At 40.1% G+C, this 19,322-nt stretch overlaps 1 protein-coding gene and 1 non-coding gene across 3 annotated transcripts in view; both read right to left on the bottom strand.

Moving 5' to 3' along the window:
* Positions 1-19,322, bottom strand: part of LHFPL3 (LHFPL tetraspan subfamily member 3) — a 601,760-nt gene that overhangs the window by 424,633 nt on the left and 157,805 nt on the right. The window lies entirely within an intron of this gene.
* On the bottom strand, positions 3,111-3,182 carry TRNAC-GCA (transfer RNA cysteine (anticodon GCA)). The gene has a single exon. It is a non-coding gene; the product is annotated as a tRNA-Cys (tRNA).

Genomic DNA, 19,322 nt, shown 5'->3' with positions numbered 1-19,322 from the left:
AGTGATGATGGACAGATGAAGGCCCTCAAAAAGGCAGGCGGGAAAGGGAACAAAGATGCAAGTGGAGGGAACAGGTGAACATCTACATTGTTCTTTAAGACAGAAAAGAAGGGAGAGAGGGTAGGTTAAGATAGCCGTTTTAAATTGGAAAGCAAGAAATGTGAGGGTTCTCACAAGTCATAGATCCTTTAAATTGGTGGACATGGTAGTTATAAATGATTGTGAAAACAGAATATATTTTCATGTGATTTACATAAGAACCAGAACCATATGTCTTGAATATTTATTATTATACAATATTTATTAAGCTCTTCTGTGTAACTGTACAAGTTTCCAAATGGAAAGCACAGCCAAGAAAACAGTTTGCATGCGCCAGGCAAAGCCTGAAGACACAGCTATTGCCCAGTATTCCCTGCAAAGCACCATTTCTTTGGTAAATTCAGTATGGTCTATGGTCTGATGCTAGGTTCAGGCATGCTCTGAATGAATCCATTTCAGAGATAATCAGTTTGAAACTGAAACATTCTCCCTAAAATGAGTCAGTAAACAATCTGGGGTAGGACAGTCCAGTGATTCAAGAATTAAACCATCCTGTTTCTATCACAGGAATGTTGATGTTTCCTGTCAACTGTCGTAAATAAGAAAAGAGAAACTATCACTTAATGAAACACAAATGCAAAACCAAAATCTTACAATAAAGTCCAATTCCTAATAGCACTGTTATTCAAATGACCCTATAGTTCTCATTTGCTAGTTGAGAATTTATGCAGGAACAAAAAACCTGTAATACTTTTAAACTAAATTAACTCCTGATGAATAAGCACATACTAAAGGAAAGAAACATTCAAAGCTAATGAGAATACTGTTTAAATGTGATGGGAATGAAATTGTAAATTGGTAAGCATAAAACATTTCTAATTGGAAGATTTGTATTTTGTGTGCTGGGTTGTCATATTAGTTTGCATAGGAAAACTTATTGATTATTTTGGATATGCTATTAAAATGTTTAATTTGGATGAGATAAACAGACTACAGTGGAAATCACTTTTACATGTAAAAGGAATGTAATTCTGTACTTTAATTTACTGTATGCCTCTAGGCCCCCACCTCTACACTGAAGGCGGGTGGTGGGGGAGCCCTGAGCAGCTGGTCTTCCCTGGTGATGTACTGCTCCCCAGCATGTATCTGGTAGAGCCCTGATATCTGCCTGCCCTCCCTGAGGCAATGTGTGGGTTGCTGTTTTTAATGCCTCTCAATCTACTATGAGTTTTTGCGCATGGAAAAGTTCCTGCTATCTTGCCAAGCTTGATAGGGTCATCTCTTTATTTGCAATGCTAAGGGAAAACACCTACAAAGGAATAGGAATGTGGAACTTCAGCTGGAATAGACCATGATCTACAATGGGAGACACACACCTATGAACACATCAAAAAGCCCCTAAAACTCGGCTGAAAGTGATCATTTTCCAGTCCATTTCTCTCAACTGTATGTTCTGTGGGGCAGCAGAGTATTGCCAGGATTCGTAGTTAACTGACTGCTGATGCAAAGGTAAATCTTAGGAGTCAGGATAGAAACGAAACAACAGAGCTGCATATCTGAGTCTCCGGTCCAATCTAAACCCTGTATTATCTGTCAGAGCTACAGCTGGAGTGAAGCCCAAGACTCCTGCTCTCTGAGACCTATTCTTCTGGATCTGAGCCCCCTCAGCATAAATTCTGGGTCTCTGGGTACTTTCACTGAGTTCCAGATGAACTCAGTATGTAAATGGATGTAAATTCTAGACCCTCTACAGGGGTCACCAACACCTAGGATACGGCAGGAGGACGACCAAGCATGGGTATCTGTGGCCATTGTAACTGCAGCTCCATAAGGAGTTCTTAAAAACAGGAGGTGGCACCCCACAAGGAAACATGTGAGAGGAGGAAAGAATGAATTCCAGACAGCAGTGTTTAGATAGAAGAGGCTTAGGTTTTATATTATACATTGTTCTACCTGGAAAAAGAATTAGAGCAAGCTTTCTGGCAAAACATTTAAATCAATTTTTCCTGCATGTTTTTAGGATCATTATTAATATATTTTAAACATACAGAGAATTGCTTTTTCGTATTTTAGTAGCTTTAGGTATTTAGGCCCTTTTGTGGTTTTCCATGCACCCAATGGAGAGTGGAGAACTCCAAAAAATTTTAAGGCTACCTAATACAACCAGCTGAAGCTCCAATACTTTGACCACCTGATGTGAAGGACTGACTCATTGGAAAAGACCCTGTTGCTGGGAAAGATTGAAGGCAGGAGGAAAAGGGGACAACAGAGGATAAGATAGTTGGATGGCATCACCGACTCGATGGACATGAGTTTGAGCAAGCTCCAGGAGTTGGTGATGGAGCGGGAAGCCTTGTGTGCTGCAGTCCATGGGGTTGCAAAGATTCAGACATGACTGAGCAACTGAACCAAACTGAACTGAACTGAATATGACCAGGGGGAACTGTTGGATCTGAGTAAGGGGTTGATTTTCAGATATTCTGCTGAGGTCAAGAAGAATTAACATCCCCATGCATGTCCTACTCCATCTGGTTTCTCTAAAGAAGGGTCATTATTTATTTGTAAAACCTCTTACAAATTCAGAAGAAGTATCACTCTAGTGGGGGTGATTTGGGCTGCTTCTATGTATCCCACGGTAGTACAGGAACAAAAAGGAAGTACCTAAAAGGATGGGGGAATGTTGATCACTCACTTGTGGATTCTGTTTATCTTACCTATTAAAAGAAAGAAAAGAAAAGAGGGTTAGGCAAGAATACCTAGTTTCTAAAGAAAAAGATAGTGGGCTGCTAGGAAGGTTAAAGGTGGGACTGATTATAAAAATGCAGAAACTATCTGAAAGTTAGCTACAAAACCACTTAATAAGAGCTTGATAATGAGGCAGACATAGAGATCTCAGTGCAAGTCCCATACTGGCCCCACATTCTCCTATGGGATGTGAAGTGAAGTGAAGTCACTCAGTCATGTCCAACTCTTTGCGACCCCATGGATCGTAGCTTACCAGGCTCCTCGGTCCATGGGATTTTCCAGGCAAGAGTACTGGAGTGGGGTGCCATTGCCTTCTCCAGGGGATGTTCCCAACCCAGGGATTGAACCTGGGTCTCCTGCATTGCAGGCAGATGCTTTACCGTCTGAGCCACCAGGGAAGAATGGTTGGCACATACAAAAAGCTCCCCTGATAAGCACTCAGGAAGACTACCCTGGGCCACAGTGTGAAAATACTTAGGGCATCAACAGTGAAGAGGCTTTAAACTGCAGAACTATTTGTACCAGCCACATGGAAAATAAGAATAAGCTAATCCTCCACAAAAATTCCTCATCTCCAAACTTTTCCGTTGAACTAGAGTGCTATATCTACCTGGATTTGGGGGCAAGGTATTAGGGTACTAGGGTACCACATACATCACATACATGGTACCACACTGCATCACTCATCTGTGCACCTTCAACGGGCCAGCTCCTGGTCCTCACACATCCCACTACCTAGAGTTCAGAAACCTGGGGTTTATTCCCAACTCAGCTTCTGAGTTCCATCTTAGTCCTGACAAAGGGGAACTGAAAGAGCCCAAGGGCAATTACCCAAACCTTGTGCTCCCCCTCTGGTGACCACTACACTAATTTATTGAATGTTTACTGAGGCACACTAGATGATGAGGACAAAAAGGAAGATAGAATATATTTGAAGACTTGAACTGAAATATAAAGGATGCATAGGAATTCCCTGAGCTCTATCCTGAGTTACACACAGCACCTGCCACGGAATTCACAAGGTTCAGCGCAAATGAACATTCAGAGCCCTTTGTTCAGGAAGTATTAAGGATCTCAAGACGGGGACAGCAGGGCAGTAAATCATGGGGGGCCCCTTCTGAGCCTGAAACAGTCATGACACAGGCTGCATGCCCAGGAAGCCAGCCCTAATTACACAACCTTTATTTCTTTGCCTAAAGTCCAATCTCCCAAGATCTCAGAACATGTCTTTCATCACTTGCCCCTCATTCTCAGTGGAGACTCTGGATCCTGCTAATGCTGGCAGACTTAGCTGCCTGCCTGGAGCTTTGTTGCATGCTCTAGACTCTCGACAAACCTGTGTCATTGAAGCTGGGGTTCCCTGACACTACATTCCTACAGAACCACCCCTGCAACCTGTTGCTATATGTAGACCTGCCCTCTCACAGCCCCCATCAGCTGGACCTCTCTCACAGTCTCTCCTCCTTTGACCATCTGACACCCGCCCGAGGGGGTGAAAGGGTAGGTATAATTCAGGTCCTGGACCTTCCAAATTCTTCAGGCTCTGGGGGTGAGAGAGAGAGATATCATGAAGTCATTCCCTTAGGCTGAAGAGCAATGTCTCAGGATCCCGAACTCAAGTGGACCAGATGAAAAGTAGTATGATGGCCTTCTTGGCCCTTTTATACTAGTAAAGGAAAAGTGAATCAATGAAAATAGCATTGCTCCCCAAAGATCAACACGGAGTTTTGATATGTACATGCTTTTAATATGTACATGGTCAGCATTTTCCTTTCTCCTCTTGAAAGTCATCCAAAATCACACTCAATTTTTGGCAAAACTAGGAGAAGAAACTCTAAAATATTTGTAGGGGTTACCAAAAACAATCAAGTTCACTCAGAAGCTGCATGAAAGAAACTGGAGAGGAGCCAGGCAGCGATTTCTATGCAAGAACTCAGCTATGGTGGTCTCAGAAAGTATTGACAAAAATACACATTCTTAAGTCAAGAGGCCCACTCCAAGAGGACTGCGCTCGCAGCTCTGCAGGTAGAAACGGGAGTGAGCTGACCTGGTTTAGTGCACAGAAGCAAAGGAGAAGGAGCTACACCATCAACCACGGACACAGCCATGTATACAGGAAGCCAAGAAGAAGAGCCGCAGGTCTGTGAATCCCAGTTATCAAGCAGTGCAACTCTTATCCTTTCCTGCCTTCAATTTTCAAAAAAGCAATAGAAAATCTATAGTATCCATTTTTCACAGGAAGCTATCAAAGTGATCTCCGCCATCCCTAAAAAGAGTCATGCCAACATGCTTCTACCAGAAAAGTTTACCAAACCCAGAAAAGGAATATAATTGTGATGCTACTTAAACTGTCCCAGGAAAGAACAATAAGAGGGACATTTCCAAATTGTTTTAATATAGTAAGCATAATATTAATACCAAAAGATGATAGAGTGTCCACAAAAAATTCCCAAAGGTCAATGTCTCTTACGGATGTCAATGTCTCTTACGGATGTCAATGTAAAAATCCTAAATAAAATATTAGTAAATGGAATCCAACAGTACATTAAGGAATAATGATAAAAAGATGATCTACTATTTAGAATTATATTAATATAATTCATCATACTAGTAGTTTCAAGAAAATTAAAATATAGGATCAGCACCACTTTCAATTTTTTTAAAAAAAAGAACATTCCTTGAAATGAGAATTAAAGACATTGACTTTCACAATAAAATATATTTCTCTTAGTGCAAAAGTCAACATCACATCCAGAAACTGAGAGGATGGGAATAAGACACGGGAGACAGATTTTTCACTGTCTTCATGATGTTTAAATAACATGAATGAATTACCTATTAAAAACTGTATGAATAATATGTTAAGAAAGAAAAGACCTTCTCATCAGGCTTTCTATCCACAACCCCATTCTCTCCTGTAGTAAACCCTCCAACCATGTATGAGGGGCCTTAAATCCTCTGCCTCACCTGCCTCAGTAGGGAAGACAGACTTAAGGAGGTAAGTCCAAAAGAAATCCAGAAGCCAAAGGGATCAACAGGAGCATGCTTCCTGCAGGCCCAGAGCTTTTAACCTCCTCCCCTCCTCACCTGTCATCATGCTGTATCCTCAGCACTTTGCCCCAGGAATGTCCATGCTCTGAGGGATGGCGCGAAGGAGGTGGAAATGCCTCCATGTCAGGGTGGGTAAGTGCGGAGTGAGCTTTGAGACCCTCTGTGTCCCTAGTGCTTGTCTGCTCAGTCCTGCTTCTCTTGATCTTTTGGAGCCTGCAAGTACCATTCAAAATCAGATGGAGGAAGAAATGGAATGCCTCTACTTTCACAGATGAGCTTTCTTAATAGCAAAAGGACATGATAACTTAAAATAAAGAGCCCCAAATCACTGAATGAGAGGAAAGGTGGAGGGGAAGGAATTAACAACCCTAATCTCCAGACCTACTATGATTAATAAGATGTGAAAATCTCAAAGATACTGTGTAGAGACAAATCAATACAGTTGCCACATAAGCCAATTCTGCTCATTTATTGGAACCAATTATCTTGTGTAAAATGACTATGTCCAAAATAACAAGTTTAAGATTTTTTTATTTACTAAGTTACTTGGAACAACTACAAATATTTCAAAATGTATCAGGGGTATCTCACCCACATATTCACTCTTACATCTCCTTTACATGATACACATTTTGGGGGGAGACAAACAACTTTCTGTATAGCTTTAGAAGTCTGTGGATCATTGACTTAAAAATCTTGCCCTTTTGTTAAGAAAAGGTATTATAATTGAACATGAAAGTTATAGAATGGTAAATGAAAGTGGCATCATCATGATTCATACATTTTCTGTATAATTCCATCATCCCCAAACAATTTATCAACAATTAATTAAGCATTACCACTTGCTGAAGATTATTTGCCACCCTGCTTTTGGACAAGAAGGGCATATGAAGGAACAGAATCGATCTTGCAAAACAAATCAGGAGTAAGACTGGAATTAAATGACTGGTTCCTGTCCTTTGATCAGTGGATGGACGGGTCCTCAAACTTTTGTTTTGGTCACCGTGAGCACATTTTCACAGAATTTAATGACTTCCACCTCCGGAGTCAATATCTCAGTTCAGTGAACACTTCAGTCTCTCTGCAAAACCAAGGTTGAGAGTATCCATGTGGTTTCACATGTGTCTATTTCATCAGTTCACAAAATATATTCTTGTATATTATATATATTCTTGCATACTTCTTGTATTCCCATGTATATTTCCTTCCCTTTGGGCAGATAATAAAACTGTCCAACAAATTAAAACCCAGATGGAGACCTGGTTCTGCAAAGAATGATGCTGAATGTATCTTCCAGGCCTTCTCTAATCCTCAGCCTGGATCACAGCCAGCCCACAAGCTGCCAATCAAGAGGGGGCCCACCTAGTGTAGGAAGAATGGCAGATGGCACACTGGGCAACCTGCCAGCCGCCTTTTGGGTCCTAAATTTGTTCAGTGTTCATGAGATGAAAGCAATTGCTGTTTCAGGGTTTGAAGAGGTGGCAAGGAGAAGGAACAAGAAAAAGCAAAGCTCGGAAAGGCAATATCTTCTTTCAGTCCTTTTCGTGATGAATGACTGACTCATTTACCTACTACAGACATTGCAGCAGGAAGAGAGTCACCAGGGTGTAAACACCTAAGAGCCTAAAAGGATGGATCCAACTTAGAAAAGAACTTTGCTAACTACACCACTAATGGGATGAAAAGTGTAGCTTAAAAGAGGCTCCATCTGGGCAAATGCACAATTGACAGCAATCCTCTGGAGCCCCTTGATCAGGAAAGTCTGCCTCCACGAGAGGGTTAGACTGCGTCCTTAGAAGCAGAGCCAGAGCTAAGTAATTTTGCAAGTGATTTATGAGGAGTATTCTCAAGAGACACACTTGTAAGGAAATGAGGAAGGAAGGAGATGACAGGGGAAGGCCACCTATGAAGGGAAGGAAGCAATTATCCTCCAATAAGGGCAGTTCTCCAGGGAAAGGTACAAATGTGAGTTCATAGCAGCTAACATTTACAGACTGAGAGGAGTAGGTGGGTGCAGCATTACCGACGTGCTACACAGCGTGGCGCATCCTAGACTTGCAAGGTCAACCACTTAGTCCTTGACCCTACAGCCTTTCTAAAACAGCCATCTTGGACTTGCCTGGTGGTACAGTGGATGGAAATCCACCTTCCAGCGCAGAGGACACAGGTTCAATCCCTGGTCTTAGAAGATCCCACATGCCAAGGAGCAGTTGAGCCCATGTGCCACAATCACTGAGCCTTTGCTCTAGAGTTCACAAGCTGCAACTACAGAAGCCTGTGCACTCTCAAGCTCATGCTACACAAGAAAAGTCACGGCAATGAGAAGCTCACACGCCACAACTAAAGAGCAGCCCTGCTTGCCACAACTAGAGAAAGCCCACGTGCAGCAACGAAGACCCAGCACAACCAAAAATAAAAGAAATAAAGAGATAGATTATTAAAAAATAAGCCATCTTCACAAGCAATGGCTCTTTTTCCACTCAATGGTTGAAGTGGGGCATCATATATCTTATACTCATGAGACATTTATTATATAAATTTCAACTTCCCATTATGCACAGCAATACTGTTTCAAATACTTTCATGAACACGCTAGATCCCTCACCAGCTCACATGCTCTCCTCCTCTTTTCTGATTCCTAACCTCCCACCATGTTTCATTTTCCATGTCATCCTGGATTCATGAGACTTGCCCTGCTCTCGCCTACTTGCTCCTCATTGGCAGCATCCACACCTTATAAAGAAGGAAGGATAAGGAAGCAGAACAGAGCTCGGTACTTTCCCCACAGAGAAGGCGTCTCCTTTCAAAAAACATTCATCTCCACAAAATTAACTGAGTTTGGTCTCTGGGTTCTGAATTGCCAGTTACATGCACCCACATGTGCTGGAGACCTGCAAGTATCGATAATTTTATGTGGCTGAAGCCTAGGCTGAGTGAAAGTGAGAGAAGAGACAAGAATGATAATTGAAGAGCCTGATCATGGAAGGCTTCGTATGGCCTTATTCATGCGCCTTATTCATGGAAGTGCAGAATATGTGTTAGGATAGCCCCGAGTTTAATAGGCGAGGATCATGTCCCCTAGGAAGGCAAAGTGACATGATTGACCAGTGGCAGAAATGAGACTAGAGAGCTGGCTTCCTTGCTTCAGTCTGGTATTTCTCCCACAAGTGGTTCCTTAAAAGACTAGACCTAGTGCTTTATTTCATGAATGGCTGAGTCTCATGGTTTTTCTAAGTAAATCAGAACTCCCAACACCCCCGTTCTCAGCAACTCTAGTTTAAATGTCAGCTGCAAATATCTACTGAAAAAAAATTCCTAATTTTGCCCACGGGTTAGTCAGAATTTCATTATTGTTAGCTTTTTTGCATACTGAATACCTGTTTTATGCATGGCCCCGTTCTGGCCATAATTTCAGCTCTGGGACACTCTATGTGTAGAACAATTCTACGACATGTTTCATGATTTGTTATCTTTTTGCGGATGCTTAACTTTGTAATGAAGTGATTCAAAATAGCCTACAACAGAAATCTGTACAAAGGAGCAACTCTCAACTTGGCAATTGGGCATAAGCACACATGTTTGGGCCTCACAATTACTCATCCTGGGAGTATTTTCTCAGAAGAGTCTACTCCAAACTGTCCAGGTAAAGTTGTTCTCTTTTCTAGTTGAGATACAGTTTCCATTCCATGGAAGGGTATTTTCTCTATAATTTTTCACCTGCAGGTGAAAAGGACTGCCTGCAACCAGCTACTCACAATTAAACATTGAGTATCTTGTCACTTTATACCTTTTGGCAATTGGGGAGATGGTAGGGAGGGGTCGGGAGGAGGAATGTCCTTTGGTGAGCAGCTGCTATGCATCAGGCACTGAACTAAATGCCTTGCAAGTTTAATCTCATTTGATCCTTGTGACAATTCTGTGAGGCAGAATCATTATTCTGATTTTACAGTTCAGGAGCATGGCTCAGAGAGTCACTGGTTAACCACAGGTCCCAGAGCACCAGGATTCACACTGGGGTCTGTCTTGCTCCAGGGCTTTGATTTCCCTCCTGTGTGATATTTTCTTCTCTCCCTACCTGTTTCCACGACAGAATGCTTCAAAATTTTGTTTGGTATAAACCTGTGATGAGTAAATACCGAACATTATAAACTTCATCCCAAAGTTCCACTTTCTGTTTTGCATGTGACAATAATGAAACCTGTTTCATTACAATTTACAGCCTTACAAACTAACTGTGAGGAACAAATGAGATGATCAATAAGAAAGCCTCAGAAAATAATAAACTGCTACACATATGGGAAGCGTTTTTCTACATATAGTTACAGTAGGCTCAACTGTGGGGGCTGGGAGTAGAAAACAGATGCTAGGGGCACTGAGAGCTCAAAACCCTGGCAGGTTTGGCAGACACAGGAAGTCTGGGAATTGAAGATTTGCCCCTTGGGACTGCTGAATGTCAGCAGAAGTGGAAGAAGCACCCAGGATGACCTCTCAACATCCTGAGTTAGTTCAAGGGTGGTACAGAGCTATTAGACCTAAGAGCTCCTACAGAACCCTTCAGAATGGCCTTTAGAGAGTTAAGCACCCAAAGAAAGTAATAACTCCTTAATGAAAACTGCTTATATATTACTGTCCACTATGAAGGATCCATGGTGACTAGATTTGAGTAAGTCAAATTCTCTCCTTTCAGATAATGGACCTATGGGCTCTTAGAGCTTTTTTCTAGCATGAAGCCCTTCTGTACTATGTGAGACAGTAGCCGAGCCCAGCCTCAGCCAAGCCCAGCAGCAGTGCAGACTCCAGCCAAGGCAGGCTTTCTTGAAATGGTTCTATTCAACAGTGGAGGGATATCTCCCTGAACAACACAAGGGTGTGGTTTCACCTGTCACTTTGCACAGCTCTCAAAAAGTTATTTTAGCCAACGACTAGGTCCTACTGTATAGCACAGGGAACTATATTCAATATCCTGTGACAAACCATAGTGGAAAAGAATATGAAAAAGAATATATATGTATAACTGAATCACCTTGCTGTAGGGCAGAAATTAAAACATTGTAAATCAACTATACTTGAATAAAATCTTTTTAACAAGAAAAAAAAAAACCTGTTTTCATCAGATTATGGTTTTCTAATCTAGGTTCTGAAGCAATGTTGTCCTGTTACCACCCAACCCTCAGTCAGTGCTCACTGTTTCCACTGAACATTCTTGCTACCCAGGGTACATTTATCATGCTTTGGAGTTAAGACTAATAATAGCCGAGAGCTAACTGCAGCAGCATACCAAGGGAGTGCCTGAAACTGGAGAAGGCTCCTTTACTAGTAGCCTTTAAGTATCCACCTGAGTTTCCCTAGGAGAGAGATTTAAGATGCAGGGACAGAACACACAGAGCATACCTCTCAGCAGCACTCACAGAACAAAGTCCAGCTCAACAGGACGCTTATACCAGGGACATGAGTGAGACAAAGAAAGTAAAAGGGTAAAGCACTGGCCAGTTAGGGATGAAGACGAGCTGAGGTGCCTGTTTCTTCCCCATCCCCCACCCCTGCCAGTTTCCCCCTGGAGGATTCATTAAGATTTTCTGGGTCCAGGGAAGTGCAGCAGTGGAGAGAATACTAAAGAAGGAAACATCAAAACTGCCCCAAGGTCCATCATGTTGGCTTTTACTCATTCAGGAGCTATGGCTTCTAAGACTCCTTAGAGACTGAAGACCCAGAAACCAACAAGAGTATACATCCTCACGTGCCAGGTAATTTTGTGGAAGTTAAAATAATTCCTCAACCAGTCAGAAGTTTGTTTAAAGATAATGGAGCCTCACAAAGGGGTTCCTATAAAAATATCAATCTAATAAATCCCCATTTTGATTCATGAGAATTTTGATAACTTTCAACTTTAAAAATATTATCTTCGTTATTATAAAACGATAAAAACAGAAAGGTTAAAATTTACATTTAACCTTGTATTCTTATTCTGCCAATCTTTCCTCCATTGCAAAATGTAGAGAGAGCTTTGGAGATTTCAGTAATTAATTCCCATGGCATGGGGCTCAACACGGACCAGCCCCTAGCGCTTTTCATAAGCTGTTCATAAGTCTGCAAAGCTTTTCTTCCCCCTTTGGTGAACTTCTTGGCATCCCTCGAATCTCAGTTAAGTGTCATTTTCTCAGTGAAGCCGTCTGGGATGCACTGGACTCCTTTGTCAAATGCTCAGGGTAGGACACCATTCCCTCCTTTAAAGCACATCACTGTGCTCGTAATTACCCACTCTTTGGCATGATCATTGGATTAATGTTCATCTTCTCTTCATGGAAGGCTGCACGAGAGGAGAACCCACACCCAGTTTGCTCACCAACTTATGCCTATTGATAGCACAATGCTTGGCACATAGCAAACACCTGATAAATATTTACTGAACAAAAAAAAATGAATAAAAGTACCTATAAGAAATTATGATCTATAAAGACCAGGATCACAATGAAATGTTCAACACAAATCAACAGCAGTTTGTCAAATGACCTCTCTTCTGTTTTAAAGTTAATATTGCTCCAAATGTGTGTGCCTATGAAGTATATTTGTTTTTAGCTTATCTAATATGAAGACTTGAGTGAAAATAATTCCTCTAAAACTTTTCTTTTCCTTTAGCAATAAAATGGAGAGGGAGACTAAGGAGTCATTTCAAACTTTCAGTGAAAGTCATTTATATACATCCATTCCCTTCAACATTTGGATCTTAGAATACTCAAAGGGTGACAAAAGCCAGGAACAATATCAATACTCAACATCATCTGAAATCTAGTTTCCAAATCCGTTCACCAGAAAAGTCCTGTCACATTATTTTGCTATTTTATGTCTCCCATGTGGTATTTCCAGTCAGAAAACCTTTTGATGGGACTTTGTGTTTGTTTTATTTTCCTATTCATAATAACAAAGAAGCTCCTTTGGGCATGTCCATTCTACATGGAAGAAGATAGATGTTTGTCAATGAAAAATGCTTAGGAGAACATCAAATAGATGTTTGCAATAATAAACACATGTTACCAGTCTAATTTCTCTAAGCTCAGTACACACAGATTCAAGACATGCTACACTCAGGCAGGAAGAAAAATTACTTCTAAGATAGACAAGTGTCAGCGACAATATGTGTTAAGAATTTTTCTTAAAATTAAGAGACTAAAAATTAACAGAAAAAAACATTGATCAATTTCATATATTCCATTCAAGAAGGAACAGAAAACTATTTTCTAGTCACAACATCCAGATAAGCATTTCCTGAATATTTTGAGAAAAACTAGTGTGTGCTACTATATTTCAAAAATTAGCACTAAACAGAATTAAATGGTGTCCTGTATTGCAGGACTTATCAGAGCCTTTGTGAACTGTTACATCAGCAGCGGCCCCAGGACTGGAAAAGGTCAGTTTTCATTCCAATCCCAAAGAAAGGCAATGCCAAAGAATGCTCAAACTACCACACAATTGCACTCATCTCACACACTAGTAAAGTAATGCTCCGAAATTCTCCAAGCCAGGCTTCAGCAATACGTGAACCGCAAACTTTCAGGTGATCAAGCTGGTTTTAGAAAAGGCAAAGGAACCAGAGATCAAATTGCAAACATCTGCTGGATCATCGAAAAAGCAAGAGAGTTCCAGAAAAACATCTATTTCTGTTTTATTGACTATGCCAACACCTTTGGCTGTGTGGATCACAATAAACTGTGGAAAATTCTGAAAGAGATGGGAATACAGACCACCTGACCTGCCTCTTGAGAAACCTATATGCAGGTCAGGAAGCAACAGTTAGAACTGGACATAGAAAAACAGGCTGGTTCTAAATAGGAAAAGGAGTACCTCAAGACTGTATATTGTCACCCTGCTATTTAACGTCTATGCAGAGTACATCATGAGAAACGCTGGGCTGGAAGAAGTACAAGCTGGAATCAAGATTGCTGGGAAAAATATCAATAACCTCAGATATGCAGATGATACCACCCTTATGGCAGAAAGTGAAGAGGAACTAAAGAGCCTCTTGATGAAAGTTAAAGAGGAGAGTGAAAAAGTTGGCCTAAAGCTCAACATTCAGAAAACGAAGATCATGGCATCTGGTCCCATCACTTCACGGCAAATAGGTGGGGAAACAGTGGAAACAGTGTCAGACTTTATTTTGCGGGGCTCCAAAATCACTGCAGATGGTGATTGCAGCCATGAAATTAAAAGATGCTTACTCCTTGGAAGGAAAGTTACCAACCTAGATAGCATATTGAAAAGCAGAGACATTATTTTGCCAGCAAAGGTCTGTCTAGTCAAGGCTATGATTTTTCCAGTGATCATGTATGGATGTGAGAGTTGGACTGTGAAGAAAGCTGAGTGCCGTAGAATTGATGCTTTTGAGCTGTGGTGTTGGAGAAGACTCTTGAGAGTCCCTTGGACTGCAAGGAGATCCAACCAGTCCATTCTGAAGGAGATCAGCCCTGGGTGTTCTTTGGAAGGAATGATGCTAAAACTGAAACTCCAGTACTTTGGCCACCTCATGCGAAGAGTTGACTCATTGGAAAAGAAACCTGATGCTGGGAGGGATTGGGGGCAGGAGGAGAAGGGGACGACCCAGGATGAGATGGCTGGATGGCATCACTGACTCGATGGATGTGAGTCTGAGTGAACTCTGAGCGTTGGTGATGGACAGGGAAGCCTGGCGTGCTGCATTTCTGGGGTCACAAAGAGTCGGACACGACTGAGCAACTGAACTGACTGACTGACTGACATCACCAAAATGGAATTATAAACATGCATATTTTCAGAAACATACTTAACCACAGAGCCCTTTCTGTAAGACATGATTTTTTTTAATTTAAAAATGTAAAACTGTTGTTAAAAACATATAAAATATACCATTTCAAACATTTTGAAGTGTACAGTTCAGTGATGCTAAGTATATTCACATTGCTGTACAACAGATCTTCAGAACTCTCTCATTTTGCTAAACTGAACAACTATTTCCCCATTTCCTCCTTCCCCATTCCTCATTAGCCACCTTTCTGGCAACCACCTTTCTACTTATGTAAGACATGATTTTTAATATACCAAAAAACAAGTTTTCAAGTAATATGCTAAAAAAAAATCTGGATTAGTTGCACGATTAAAACTACCAGGACAGATGTAGTGGATGATTTAACTAAAATTATTTAGCGGTTTTCTTTGACAATAATGGGTCACATCCTTTTGAATCCCCATCTGCACCACTACTTCAAAGTTTCTATTGATTATCATTACTATCATGAGTTTCAGAACCCACTCCAGTATTCTTGCCTGGAGACTCCTATGGACTGAGGAATCTGGCAGACTACATCAAAGGATTGCAAAGAGTCAGACATGACTGAAGCGATTTAGCAGGCATGCATGTAGGCATGAGTTTCAGAGAACAAAAGTAGGGAATAATGTTTTGATATTATTAGAAACAATGTTTTTTCCATCTGTACTAAGAACTTCTTGAGAGGAAGCTTATAGTTTACAAGGGCTGTTTTATATATAAGGAAGAATTACCATGGAAAATTATTGTTAAACTTATTGTATCATGTTTCTTCTCTGCAGTGACTCTGATGGCCTAAAACATGAAAATTAGTTTCTTTGTAAGTATTTTGTGGCTCCATGATTTTGTCCAAGTTTAAATTTCTAGTCTTTTTTCTCAATACTCAGTGCTTCATACATCCCGCTAGTCCTCTGTCTGCTGTATGCTATTTTTAGATCTCTGTGCCTTTATCTCTTTTTATGATTCTATCTGAGCATGGGCTTCTTCCATGTTCTCCACTAAGAAGCCACCTTCTCTCTGCAACAGGAAGTAAAGCCTCTCCATGCTATCTTGCTTATTTTTTCAGCACATAATTCATTCTGCTATTACATCCACTATTCAGAGCCACAGGGTCTTTGAGGTTGAGGATAATGCCTTAATCTTTTTATTCACCTTAATCCTAGCACAGTGTCTTTTCATAATAAATACTCAAAAATTAGTACAACTGAACCCCCAGATAGACCTCCTCTGAAGGTCTTTTAGAAGCAGATTGAATTCTAACTGTTCAGGGATGACTTATGGCTGCATCTTCCACAAGGCAAGGGAAGAGCTAAACCAGCTGCGATGATTTTCTTGTACTGTGGTGAATGTGGGCAGAAGACGAGGTCTTGTTTATTTATTTTATATGACTCTGCTGAGTAGGTCACTTGTGCCTCCTGGCTTGGTATGTTTTCCTGTCCCTCCATAGTGGCAGGTTTGAAGGAAGCATGGTGAGCTTGTGGGCAAATACTGCACAGAGTGTGTGTGTGTGTGTGTGTGTGTGTGTGTGTGTCTAGGTGGGAGAAAGAGGATGTGTACGTCGCAGAGCTTTATAAATATTTTACCTCATATAAATATTTTACTTCTTTCTTATTTAGTGAAGGGTGACTATTTAGATGCCATTTGTCAAAATCAATTTCTAAAATAAATTTACTCTAAGATTTATTTAGTGCTTATTATGTGCCAGGCACTATTCTAAATGCTTGGCATGGGTATCTAATCTGATCACCACCACAACCCCATAAGATAAAGACTGCTTCATTGTCATTTTCCAACCAGGGAAAACAAGGCACAGAGTGCTTATATAATTTGCCCAATGTCACACATAGAGAAGAGATTTAAAACCAGGCTGTTTTGACTCCACAGCCTCAACTTCTGCACCACATGCATGAATAGAAATACACAAAGTTAGGATTGAATAAATACTTGTTTTCTTGGCAAAGAGTTGAATCCACTGAGAAGACAGGAAGATTATAAGATAAGCACAATTGTGTTAAATCTTTTATAATGTTAGTTGACTTGCCTGTCATTTGCTATTCATTCTGTAGTAGAATACAAGTTAAAAAAATATGTGGGGTATGTTGGGCGCTTGACTGGAAAGTCCAAATGGGAATAATCCTCATAAAGAAAATCTTTATTGTCATTAAGAGGAAAGCTTTAGAAAGACGAGCCATAATTTGCACTGGAAAATATTTTAACAGGTTGTAAAACTTACATTTGAACAAAGCATTTATTCCCTTTAGGGTTCTGGTAGTTCTCACCATGGACAATATGTTGGTGGGATTTTTTGTTTCATAGAATGTCAGTATAATTCTGAGCCATTTCTTTGAAAACAGTTCTCCATTTCACTGCTTCTAGGTCCACAAAGGATAAAATCTTAGTTTCGTTTAAATTAGAGCTATTTGAAATTAGAAATCTCTTTTATTAGAATCATTAATACTTGTTATCAGTCTCCTAGAAGGTTTAACATAGGAGGCTCCTGTAATGCCACATCAAACTGTCCTTTGATCAGGTTCAAAATCTTCAATCAAGGGTTGGATTGCGACATTTTACAATGAAATTGCATTTTTTACATCAAGCCAGTGTCATAAAAAAAGGACTGTGTTAAATTAAAAGAGACTTAAAGGATAATAACCAAATATAATGATACTGGTTTAAACAAATACAGAAAAATATTGGGTCAATTGGAGAAATATGAATATGGACTTGATTTAGATGAGATGAAATTTTATCTAAATGAAAAGAAAACCATTGGTTGTAAAAGTAACAGATTACATAATAGTGGGCATAATAGTATAACATTTTGATTAGTTAAAAATGAATATTTGCAAATACTCATACACATATCTGCATGCAAAGGGATTTGAAAACACATGCAGAAGAATACTACAGTGATGATTTCTGAGTTCTAAGAATCTCATATTTTTTAATTTTTGCTTGCTTATATTTTCTAATATTCTAGAAAACCCCTAGTGTTTCAAGTTACTAAAAATAGAATGAAGTGGCTTTTTAGGACAGAACTTCATATTATCCATTTCATGGAAAGTGAGAGTGGATTTCTAAAAATGTAGCTTCTTTCCACCTCTCATCTTTCCCTCTTGAAAGCACATAAAATTCATCAGTGGCACAAATCTGATCTATATTGTTTTACTCAGTTCTAGTAGCAACTTAGCAGCAGTAGCAGCAGCAGTGACTAAAACAGTATACATTTACTAACCCTGAGTAATGAAAATGTTACATTAAGTAAAATGTTTGATCAAAACATTAACAATCCAACTTAGTGTAAGATTTCTCATAGTATCTATCAGTTCAGTTCAGTTCAGTCGCTCAGTTGTGTCCGACTCTTTGCGACCCCATGAATCGCAGCACGCCAGGCCTCCCTGTCCATCACCAACTCCCAGAGTTCACTCAGACTCACATCCATCAAGTCGGTGATGCCATCCAGCCATCTCATCCTGGGTCGTCCCCTTCTCCTCCTGCCCTCAATTCCTCCCAGCATCAAAGTCTTTTCCAATGAGTCAACTCTTCGCATGAGGTGGCCAAAGTACTGGAGCTTCAGCTTTAGCATCTTTCCTTCCAAAGAAATCCCAGGGCTGATCTCCTTCAGAGTGAACTGGTTGGATCTCCTTGCAGACCAAGGGACTCTCAAGAGTCTTTTCCAACACCACAGTTCAAAAGCATCTATACACATTTATTAATATAATTCAAATTCAATATATTAATCCAAATGAAAAGTATTAAATGTGAAACTGTATCATGCAGCTCTTAGATTCTATTAATAAAAATAAAATGTAGTCAGGAAAAATGAGGTACAGAGTGGTTATGTAACTTGTCAAAGGTCACAGAGTAGAGAACCTTCTATCTGAGGTTGATTAAGGTTTCTGTAAACTATACACAGTAATTGTCAAGATCACAGATTTTGAAGCCATTGTCTTGATTCTAATCCCTAGCATTCCCATACACAAACTAGGGCAAGTAACCTAAACATCTGTTCACTCATGTGTAACACAAGAGTAATGACATTCATCTTATGTTGGTGATGAAGCTTAAACGAAACAGGTTATCACTGTGGCTGGTACAGTATAAGCTCATGGTCAAAATAAAGAAAGAAAGGAAGGAAGATAAGATAGAAACAAGGAGGAAGCCACATCACTTTGTTTCAACAGTGACAATAAAACATCATATCCTATTCTGAAACAGTATTGTCATCGTGGATAACTATTACCATTGCCATCAGAGATATGTATTCAGAATATTCCATGGGATGCTCTAAAGTGAATTACAAAGACTATTCCTGACTTCTAGAGTCCAGCAGACATTAATAAAAACACATAGAAAATAAACCAAAATAATCAGGCATATCCTCTGGAAAGAAGTACGTAATTGTCTTATTGTATAGCATAATGATCATGCATCAGGAATACAATGAATGAGAAAATTGTGGGACCTTCATGTTTATAAAGAAAAACTGTCTTCTTATTGCTGACAGATGTCTTTGTAGAAAAGCTGAGATTTCTTGGACTTACTTGAAACTGAGAAAGCTTCAACAAGGCAAAGGGTAGAAATAATTACTCTGTTAATTGGGCTAGGAACTGATGGGGAGGCAGTATTCTGGCTGTGACATGTAGACTGGACAAAAAGATCCCACAAGAAATTAGATTATGGAAATGAAGAG

Source organism: Ovis aries, chromosome 4, assembly GCF_016772045.2.
Source record: "Ovis aries strain OAR_USU_Benz2616 breed Rambouillet chromosome 4, ARS-UI_Ramb_v3.0, whole genome shotgun sequence".
NCBI classification, from domain to species: Eukaryota; Metazoa; Chordata; class Mammalia; order Artiodactyla; family Bovidae; genus Ovis; species Ovis aries.
This window is presented reverse-complemented; position numbering and strand designations above follow the sequence as displayed.